At 42.8% G+C, this 11,322-nt stretch overlaps 1 pseudogene across 1 annotated transcript; it reads left to right on the forward strand.

Moving 5' to 3' along the window:
- Window positions 1-3,185: 3,185 nt before the first annotated feature.
- LOC147728699 (ubiquitin-conjugating enzyme E2 N pseudogene) lies at window positions 3,186-4,302 on the forward strand (annotated as a pseudogene). Its single transcript, XR_015309384.1, has one exon. The product of XR_015309384.1 is annotated as a ubiquitin-conjugating enzyme E2 N pseudogene (transcript).
- Window positions 4,303-11,322: the final 7,020 nt, after the last annotated feature.

The raw sequence follows: 11,322 nt of genomic DNA on the forward strand, positions 1-11,322 counted from the left end.
TCATTTGCGGTTCGCTGATACTAATTTTATGTATTTCCGACAAACTTGAAAACACGGGTTCAAGTCGTCACGGAACCGTCACGGAACCTCACTGGTAAGGGAACTCCAACACCAGCTGGTCATTTTGCTCCTCCTACGTATCCGTTCGAGGCTTTGCAGCTAGATTTCATCCATATGGAGAGATGCAACAACTTGAAATATGTGTTAGTGGTTGTTTGCTCCTTTTCTAAATGGGTAGAAGCTTACCCCCTTAAGGACAATACTGCCTTGTCCACAGCGAAGGCTTTGATAAAAGAATTTTTCCCGAGGTTCGGAATGCCGAGAATTATCTAGAGTGATAATGGGAGTGAATTTGTGGGTCAAGTTATGAAGAGAGTGTGTGAGGGTCTCGGGATTAGGCAGAAATTCCACGCTGCAAATCACCCCCAATCAGCTGGTTTAGTCGAGTGCTATAATGGCACTCCTAAGTTAAAATTGGCTAAAATTCAAGAGAGCACTAGTTTACAATGGCCAGACGCCTTGCCATTAGCACTTCTGTCCACAAGAATGACTGTGCATTCGCGAATGGGTTTGAGTCTGTATAAGGTTGTGTTTGGTCGCCCAGCAAACATTTGGGGCGTACCAAGACCAACGAGGTTCAGAGACCTCAAGTATCCTGTATTGCTCGACTATTTGCGTGAACTGACAACTAAAATGAGTGTTTTACACCAACAGGTGCATGACAGTCTTCCGCAAGCTGCAGAAGACCCAGGCCACTCTATTGAACCTGGGTCTTGGGTGTTTGTACGTAACTTTCAGCGGACCAAGAACGAACAGTCCGAGTGCAAGGCAAACGCAACTGGATCCACGGATCCCACACTAAAAAGGCACCTTTGCCCTTGCCATACGATAAGTGGGTCCAGGAGGGACTTGCAGACTCTGAAACAGAAGTTGTCCCACGGTTTATACCGTTCAGCGATGCACAACTGATTGGAACAAACTCAGAGAAAGAGAGCGATAGAATTTTGCAAGCATCAGTACCTCCTGCAGATCGATTGGACACTACAGAGCCTCATCTTTTGCTCGCTGATCAAGAATTAGTTGGAAAGAGCCGCTATAATCTGAGATCGAGAGTTACAGACAAATAAATAAAGACTAATAAAGTTTGATGATTTTTTTGTTTGCAGGTTAGCTCTCCACCAAGGATCTACTCATTTTTGTTTTTCTTGAACCGCCATCCGGTTCTTGCTGCTAGGGTCGCGGTTGCGCCAGTCTTTGGGGTGCAAGCCTGAGACACTAGGTCGAGGGTTCTGTTAGCCCAAGGCAGCCTTCCTGGGTTAGCAGAGGCATTCTGAAGCAGAAACACCTACCACCGCGGGCAGCACATTTAGTTTAGGGTAGATTTCTTTGAGTTGGAGAGACCTATACTGACACTGACTTTTAGAAAACGAATATGTAAAATAATATCGAAGAAAAGTTTTTTGATACCATGTTTATTTTTACTATTGAGCTTCGTGATATTTATAGCTGGTTATGTAACATTTGCTTTTAAAATGAGGTTTAATCCCACTGTGCAACCTACATCTTCACCTACTATTTCTTCTCATTCTTTCCATCCTTTGCCTGAGCATGAGGTAGTCAGACGATTGGAATTTGCTAACAATTCTTTCATTCAACTTCTGCACCAACACCAGTTAGTGATGAATACGACAAATTGTTGGATTTGTGGTTTGATGCCTCATACAACCGATAAGGGTATTCCTTATTTAGTTTTGCCCTTTAGTTTAAATGGCTCGATTTGGGCTTACAGAACAATGTTTATCTATGCCCATAGTGTTTATCCCCAACGTTCACTGAAAGACAACCCAAAGAATAGCGCTATAGTCAAAGGCATTGTCGACATGATTAGAAGGATTAGCTCGTATAAGACTATTCCGAGGGATGAGACACTAGCCTACATTGGTTGGAACGTTACTGGATATGAGTCTGAGTGTTAACCAGCGAGCAAAGAGTTCTCCACCGATTTGGATAGTGCCCCATCAGGGCCACTATTGTCTGCAGGGCAACGGTAAGAATCCGAAGGCTCAGTTAGGGAAGAGTGCTTGCACTGAGACTTATGTATTTGCGTCTCAGTCTTCCCCAGTGTTCCTAGCTGCTAAGGGTACCTACTTTGTTTGCTATGACAAAGCGTATACATGGTTGCCCCCTGACTTCTCGGGCACATGTTTTGTTTCCTTTCTGTTACCTCCCACTTTTACAGCTGCGGCAGATTACCACAAGATGAGAGTTGCTAGAGGTGTCTTTAGTCAAGAGGACGCTGCAGGACAAGAACTGGGAGATTTCTTCAAGGGTTTTCTGCCGTTCTGGGGACCAATGGCTAACAGTAGGAATATTCGCCAGTTGACGAGAGTGGTTGAGTCCACCATAGTCGAAACTGCTGGTGCCCTTGGTAACCTGACTGCTGAGCTCCAGTCGGATAGACTTATGACGCTTCAAAATAGAGTTGCCCTTGATGTTATTCTAGCAGATCGAGGTGGAGTTTGCAAGCTGATTCAATCGAGCTGCTGCGTTTTCGTTCCAGACAACGCTCCTTCAGTCTTCCAGGCCATTTCCAAATTGCATAAAATCTCCGACTCTGTCCATTTGGACAAAGGAGATTGGCCTTTGATGGGATGGTTATGGGGATTGATATCCACTTGGGGTTGGAAGATTTTGATGGTCATTGGGATGGTCTTAGCAATCCTTTTTATGTTCTGTCTCTGTGTACAGTGTTCTCCTGCTATTTGTGGCCTCTGTGCTACTTCGTGCACAAGGAGACCTGTCCAGAGAGAGGTACTAAGTAATAGGATGATGCTACAGCAACATATCGATGATCTGATGAATATAGATCCGAATTCAGATTAACATGGGTTTGGGTCTGTTGCCTATATTAGGGCAAAAGGAGGGTCTGTGGTTCCGTGGTTCTCAAACTGGGTTCGATGGTTCCAAACCTGTTCAATAAAGATCGTCGGAAATGGACGATTTTGGTGTCAGCAGACCGCAAATGGCAAGTGTAGCGTGTCTGAGTGTTTTCGTATGAATCGATATAGGAGAACACTCTGTATTCAAGGATTTAGTTTGAACCTCCGGGTTCCATTTTGTATACGGCAGCCATTTTGTGTGGTTGCCCTAACATAGGCCCGATGACTGTGTCCGAATGAGAGTTCTGTATTGAGACAAGATGGCAGGGCTGCCCTGCAGGATCATCAAGGAAACCCAGCGCTTACTGGCCGAGCCTGTTCCTGGAATAAAGGCAGAACCAGATGAATGCAATGCATGGTATTTTCATGTGGTCATTGCAGGTCCACAAGATTCCCCGTTTGAAGGAGGGGCATTTAAGCTTGAATTATTCCTTCCAGAAGAATATCCAATGGCAGCCCCTAAAGTACGTTTCATGACCAAAATATATCACCCTAATGTAGACAAATTGGGAAGAATCTGTTTAGATATTTTAAAAGATAAATGGTCTCCTGCTCTGCAGATCCGCACAGTTCTGCTATCAATTCAGGCTTTGTTAAGTGCCCCCAATCCAGATGATCCATTAGCAAACGATGTAGCTGAGCAGTGGAAGACCTGTGAAGCCCAAGCCATAGAAACGGCCAGAGCGTGGACTAGGCTATATGCCACGAATAACCTATAATTTCAACATGAACATCAAGTGTGCATCACTTTTCCTGTTCTGCCAAGACCTCTTCCTTTTTTTCGTTTGCATTTAATGGACACAGTCTTAGACAACATTACAGAATAAGAAAGAAGCCCAGACATCATCAGTCATTTTGTGATTAAATGCACATAAGCAAATCTGTATTGTCCTGATTCACTGTTGTAAAGCATGAGCAGAGGCTGAGTATATCATCTGGCTTATTAATGTGTTAAGGATCGTATCCTGTCTCTGCTTTCATTTGTCTCTCCCATCATGGTTTGAGTATAAGCACTGTGAATGAATGTAGCTTGTGTTAGCTGCAGGAAATATACTTTTGTTTTAGTTTTGTGGGTTCCTTCTCTTTCACAGCCCCCCTCATTATGGTGATGATAATTGCATTGTTTCATGCAGCTAACCAGCACTTAGGATGTGCCCTTTGGCAAGTCTGTAACTTAGATGCTATAGATGAACAAGCTTGATTGTTCGAACAGAAGTGGGAACATTTTAAAAGAAACATCACATTCACTAATAATACTGACTCTTTATCAAGTGCAGATTTCTCCCTCAGAAAAGCTTGATCATTTTTTGTATGGCTTGTCTGGAAAATCCAATGTTTTAGTAAAATATTTTTTGTTATTCTACTTTGCCTTTGTACAGTTTATTTTGCTGTGTTTATTTCATTATGTCTTTGTGACAGTTGTATTTAAACATTAAAGCAAGATTGAAACATGTTTAGTATTTAAACATTAAAATAAGAGTCCTTAAAACACGTACACCTTAGCTGACGCCTGGGTGACCTGGCCGAACTGACTCCTTGCCCGAGGCTGATCCCGCTGAGCCAGTTCCTTGTTCAGCAGCTGGCCTGATAAAGATCAAAGAGCAGGACGTGCCCGAGTTTATGGTACACTGCTCCCACCTTTCTATCTCCTTTCCAATCTGTTTCTGCCTTTCGTTTACAACATAATCATTGATTTGGGTTGAAGGCTTTATGATGGGTTTGTCCGGCCTGATCAAACAGGAAACTTGGGAATGTGCGTGGTCATTTCTAGTGGGCTGGACAACGGAAAATGGGATTGTCTGGGATCGTCGTCATTCGCTACTTTTGAAATGTTACATTGTCATTGGTCAGTTTGTATGCACCTAATGTAAATTTGAAATGTTGCCTGGGGCTTGATTTTTGGCATAAAAGACCATGCTCCGCTTATCAAATTTGTGCAGTCTCTGACGAACCACCCGTGTGTGCTTCGTAGATCTCTGTTCCTGGTTGCAGCCAATAAACTTTGGTCTTTGACGTCATCAAGAAGTATCCTGTGTCTCTGTTTGCCAAGACAGGGGAACTCGAAGGTTTCAGGCGTTCTCCCTGACGCCGCTGGGTTCTAAAAACCCGGTCCTTCAGAGTGGAGATAGTTCTGAAGACGAGTCCTGAGAATCAGTCCTCCTAGGGCAGATGGCACTGTGCCGGGAGCCCTTCCCAGACGTTTGGAAAGCGATACAGCCAGGATTAGTCTCTTAATGCCAAGGCTCAAACATACCCATGAAGACACTGTGGGGGTGGGGGTCGTGATGAACTGAGCAACCTATTTTGGGTCATTACAAGGATTTTTTACTAGCACTCGCAACTTGAATGGAGTGTGCTTCTAAGGACTAGCAGTGTTGGAATATATTGGAATACATGCTTTTCGAGACTGGAACAACGATTTTAAAGGGGGGAGAGTGCAAAAGTGTCATGTAGAGTATCCATGGTGGATTCTGTTGTTTATCAATGCTGTTGCAAAGTTTAGGATACCATTTCATTGAAACTGGATAGCCAAGTTAGTCCTTTAGTGCATTTCACTTTCCAGGGGTAGTGGTTGGGAGAAGTCAAGTCTTACTCCAGCAGGTGATAGGAATGAAACATCACCATGACACAATATTCACAGACGAAAACTCAAAATTCCATGAGAACTCTTTCAAAGAGACAATTTAAATGTTGTAGAGGAATGCATACCAAATAAACTATACAAATGGTATCCGCAAGTGTCACAGTCTACTCTTCACTCTATCAAATAATCTCAAATAAATCTCTCCTGATGGCTCTGCAGGAGCAAAACATCATGCTAATTGATAATGGAAAGTTGGCTGTCCATTTGATGAGTGATAAAACTGACCCCGGGAAAATGACCCCTGTAAGTGTGAAATGAGGTGTGCCTGTAACATTAGTAATGTAATTAGCTGCTGCTAATGTTTCATGAAAGGCAAATCATTGTTAGTCATCCACTTTAAGCTCAGTCTGTGTTACCGCTGTATGTTCATCATTATGGTAACAGAGCGTAACAATATTAACCCTTAAGTCATACTTTGACTCCTACCTTGTCAGTCAGTTGCTCTCATTGGTAGTTCGTTCACATCTTTAGCAGAGGAGGGTTGATGGAATAGGAATATTAGCATCTTCCTATCAGGAAATATTGCCCTAATGTACAAACAATTGCCAATAATTCAGCTCATTTCGAAGTCTACGTCTGCAAGGATGGTGCACGAAAGGAAAGGAGTTGTCCTGAAGTCATTTACAACTGTTAAAGGACAGTTACTACATTTTCTGGTATCACGTTTTTAAATATATTCAGTGTAATGTAATGTAATGTAATGATGTCTTGTGAATCGCATGAATCACCCCACATGGGGTATCTCCGCGCTGTAGACCGCTGGGGAACCCGTCCTGTCTTTCCCTGTGAGATGGTCCCTACTGGGTATCTCCAAGGTGAAACCTGGCATCCCCGGCGTATGTGGGGGCCGTTGGGGAGATGAGGCAAGCTAATGCCAAGAGTTGCAGAGTGTGATCCCTGGTTAGAGTAGGCACCGAGGCGAGAATGATCAAGTCTGCTGACCTTGGTCCACGACCCTGCCGTGTCGGGAATTGAACCCTGGTCCCGGGCCGTCCTCTGCTTCCAGGTCTGCCGCCCCTAACCAGTGAGCCACACCAGTGAGCCACAGTGTAGACTATATAATGCTTAAAGGTGCTTCTTGTCACCTGTTTGTGCCAATCAAACTGACGGAGAAATAATGATGTTCAATTCACTAAGGAATAATATTGGGAAACAGTCGGAACACCGCGGTCTTAACCACACGTGTTTCGACTATGCAAGCTAAACCACTTTTGCTTTAACCATGCATATGCCTTAACCACGCGTATGCATCGTTAAGTCAGTGTGCGGTCTAGCTGCTGGCTGCTGGGGACGAAAGCAGGAAGACCTCACCAGGAAGAGATCATTGGTAAGGTAAGTGGGGCTGGGCTGTAGCTTTCTGGGCTGACATAATTTTCTGGGTTTGGGTTTTTCTAGTAGTTTTCTGAGCTGGGGGTTGGGGTCGTTTTCTGGGCTGGAGGGGGTCAGGGTAATTTTCTGGGCTGGGGAGTCGGAGTAGTTTTCTGGGTGGGGGTAGTTTTGGCTGGATGGGTCGGGTAGTTTTCTCGGCTGGAGGGATCAGGGGTAGTTTTCTGGGCTGAGGGTCAGGGGTCGTTTTCAGGGCTGGGGGTTAGGGTCCAGTTTTCAGGGCTGGGGGTTCAGGGCTAGTTTGCAGGTCTGGGGGTTGGAAGTAGTTTTTAGGGCTGGGATGGTCGGAAGTAGTTTTCAGGGTTGGGAGTTCAGGGCTAGTTTTCAGGGCTGTGGGAGTTGGAGGAAGTTTCCTGGGTTGGGGGTTAGGGGGTAGTTTCCAGGGCTGGAGAGGTTCTGAGTAGTTTTCAGGCCTGGTGGAGAGTTGGTAGTTTTTTAAATAAGGTTTAGGGTATTAGGCCAAAGGGCAGTGGAAGGGGATGGGGTAGTTTTAGGGATGGAGCGGGGGTGGGAGGGGGTCGGAATAGTGTTTATTAAGGGACAGGGTTTTGGGCCTCAGGCAGAGAAAGAGGAATGGGTAGTCAGGGTAGTTTTCAGGGCTTAGGGGAGGGTGGGGTCGTTTTTAGGGCTCAGGGGGGAGTGGTCGTTTTTTAAAATAGGGGTTTGGGTTTTAGGCCTAAGGGCAGTGAAAGGGGTTGAGCTAGTTGTAGGAACATCGCAAGGGGTGGGACGAGGTCGAGGCTGCGTGGTAGAGGAATGCATGGTTTAGCCAGTCATGCCTCTATCATACAACCAACAACATTAGTTAAATTACCATAAGAGTTTGGAGTATAACCATCAGGCACTCTAGTTCTCATTTGATATTTTTATTTTACGGTAGAAACGCAAAACAATTAGATTTTGAGAATATGCCATTTTCGTTTGAAACACTTTTGTATTCTTCGACGGTTAATTACATTAGCTATTTTAAAATAAAATCGATGATTTTCATGTTGAAAATCTTAACATGCATTTGTATTTGATTAGCAAACTCCCGCTTGATACAAAGAATCCGATACACAAAAATAATAGCAACTTTACACTCATGGGTTTACCGTTGCATTTCAAATAAAATAAAAATTGTTTGGAAGTATCAATAATTCTTAGACCACTCCTGAGTAGTTGTGACACTTGCAGATTTTAAGATGTACTTACATTTAAAAGCATTTATGCATGAATAAATGTATCCGGTGCATATTTACTCATGACTGCATGCTTAGAATAAAGGCAATAGCAGTTTAAAACATTTGACGGACACCCTCAGAGAGGTTGGTGATGTTTCCTCCCTACTCCTCCATGGATGCCGATTTACTCCTGCCCTTGATTAATTTTATAAACTGTATGTATCTTGAGAACGTGGCTTACAAAAGCAATAGATCCCAATGTGCATGCTTCTGGTGGATCATTAGGCCCACCTTTCTTCACTGTGAGGACACCTACTCACAGATTAAATTATTCCTTCATGACATTTTTTGTGGCAAATCAGGACTAAACTTCATTCAGAAAATCTGGATATTTAACCCTTCACAATGACAGGTGCTGTAGCGTTTACTGGGCCCAAACTAGGATGGTAATACAATAGTGACTATAAAAACATCTCTCTTGGTCCTCGGATGGACCTTGCTGTTTGCCGAGAGGGGTTGGATATAAAGGACCCCAACAGTCATCCAGTGAGGACCAGGAATTGGACAACTGAACTACAAATTTGATATCAAGCTCATGTAGATTGCTCTCAAGATAATACCATAAAGATAAAGTCATATCAATGCTATCGCAAATCTCCTGAAGAACCGTAGGCGAGCCACAATCATACACACCAAGAGTTCAGTTAAAGCTTTGCAGAATAATAACATTAGAATTTAGTGCTCTGAGATCGCTGTAATATGATCTCCTCTAGTCATTAGTAAAACCAAATTGATAGTGCACATTCATCTTTGTAAGGATAAATCATGACAGGTGAGTCAAATTACTCACATTTAGTTTAGTTTATCAAAATGTAGAAAGATAAGTGTATCAATATATTGCATCGGGTATTAGGACAAATTAATAAAGGTCAAAAAAGTAGCAAAGCTCAAGAGTTCCAAAGGGATATCAATTTGCCAGTTTGCGTGGTCCCTGAAAGAAGACACCACTAAGCACACATAGCATATGCGTAATTTCAGGAAAAAAAAAGATGAGTCAGCTTCAGACAAGTTAAATTGCCAGGTAAATCCTGAAAATCTCTGTTAGCAGTTCATAGTCAGCATGCATGCAGTGCAGTAGTTCTTCATCACCATCACAGCAAATAGCCAACCCAAATGGCAAAATCGCTCTCCGCCAACCTCCATTCCGTTAAGTCAAGCAACATGATATTCTTAGTGTTTACGGGGATTACACCTACTGGAATCACCTCATCTATATAGACCACTCAGTCCATTGGTCAGTTTGCACGGAGTCAGGTGACATAAAGAAGAAGCAAAATGCAGAGAAACAGGTAGGACAATTACACAGTCCTTATGTCATCCAGTATGTGAAACGTTAGAACTATGCTCTTTTAGCTTGAGCATAGGAGACATTTCAAGAGGACAGTTTTCCAGTCAGATGTCCTGAAATGGTAACAAAGATGTAGCAAATCTTTCGCACAGGAAATGAAACACTGTGGCACATAATTTGTTATACTGAGGAATTCTCTGAAGAACAGTGAGCTTGGGAAGGCAGAAAATGTAATGCATGCATTCAAGCTGATATTCATTTAGGCTAATGTAATGCAGAGTATATAGAATTATAATTATATATTCATAAGAGAACATTAAAATGTCATGATTTTAGCATAATGTTGGCTGCACTTAGGATCATATAGTATAACAGCCCAGTCCTTATAAATGAAGGTGACCCATCCCAGTGATAGGTGCCTGCAGCCGTTGTTTTAAAACATTAACTCCTCCTCCCTTCCTGGGGGTCAGCCTTCCACAGAAAGTCTTGGAATACTAAGTAGTGAACAGGCAGTTACAGTAAACCACATCCGCGGAAGGGTGGAAGATAAGCAGAACTATGGCTCAGCTACTGAAAGTAAAGAACATTTACAGTAAGCAGTCAGAGAATTACCACTTCCTCCCCATTCCTCATCACAGTCCTTATCTATGAGTACATAGCAAGCAGGGAAGGTCCTTTGATCGAAAGTCCGCAATAATAATTATTCAATTAATCACAAATGGTCTGAAGTTAAGCTAAAATCGAAGTTTAATCCACTCATCCACTTTTCAATCCCTGCTTTACACTTTCTCCTTTACGATTCACCCTACATTGAATGATGCACATTCCAATCTTCCCCAGATCTTCCACCTTCCATTTGACATCTCCATATTCTGAAGAATACGACACATCTTCCTCTCTAGCATTAAACAACGAATGGCATCTTGAGAGCAACAGAGCATTTGCACTAGACATTGTGGGGTCTATAACTGGTGAGAGAATGGACCAGTAATTAATAGTGCTGACAGACATGTTTTTCTGTCGGCCTCAGGTTCCCAATAACATTGTAACTAAACATGAGATAAGATTTTTCAATGAGGCCTTTATTAGACACTGATATCTGAAAACAGTTTTGAGAGACACTGGGGTACAATTGACGGCAATATATATGGTCTCTACTGCAGTTCTGAAAAATCAGGCACAGAAAACTAGCCCTATTTCATTTTTATGCTGATGGAATAATTGAAATAAACCATTCAATTAGCAAGGCACAGCAAGGGTGACTGGCCAAAACCTGAAAACACTTCTTTTTATATTACAGAATAATTCATCTCTGCATTCTTTAACTCCCATTCCCCTCTGTTCCCCTTTCTGTAACAACACTGTCCTCAGTCCCTTGGTGCTAGCTAATTTTTTACATTACGGTTTCAAGTTCTTCAGTGCAAACCTTTCCCCAGTTGACGTCTGTATTCTTTTCCAGTAATCTCCTCATGTGTTTAATGTGACTTGCAAAATTAGGCTTGAACATACCATAAACTTCAGCCATCCCCAAGAAGGAGATTAAGGTCCTGATAACGATCTTGTTGGAAGGGATACGTGATGGGTAGTCCATACGCTGTATTACAATTCCATTTTATCCTATGGAACTTTAATACAGCAGACGGGATATCCTTAACGCTGGTGACAGAGTATCCCATCCTCCAAGATCTTAATCAGGCCCTAAGTCTTCTTTGCTTTGAGGCATAAGCATTCCTCTGATGGTTTTAATAAGTTCATCTCTTGGTTTGATACCCTCTATGGACAATCTGTAGCCTAAATAGATTAACTTTCATTTCGGAATTTGCACTTTTTAATGTTCAGTGT

Source organism: Lissotriton vulgaris, chromosome 3_1 (assembly GCF_964263255.1).
Source record: "Lissotriton vulgaris chromosome 3_1, aLisVul1.2, whole genome shotgun sequence".
NCBI lineage: Eukaryota > Metazoa > Chordata > Amphibia > Caudata > Salamandridae > Lissotriton > Lissotriton vulgaris.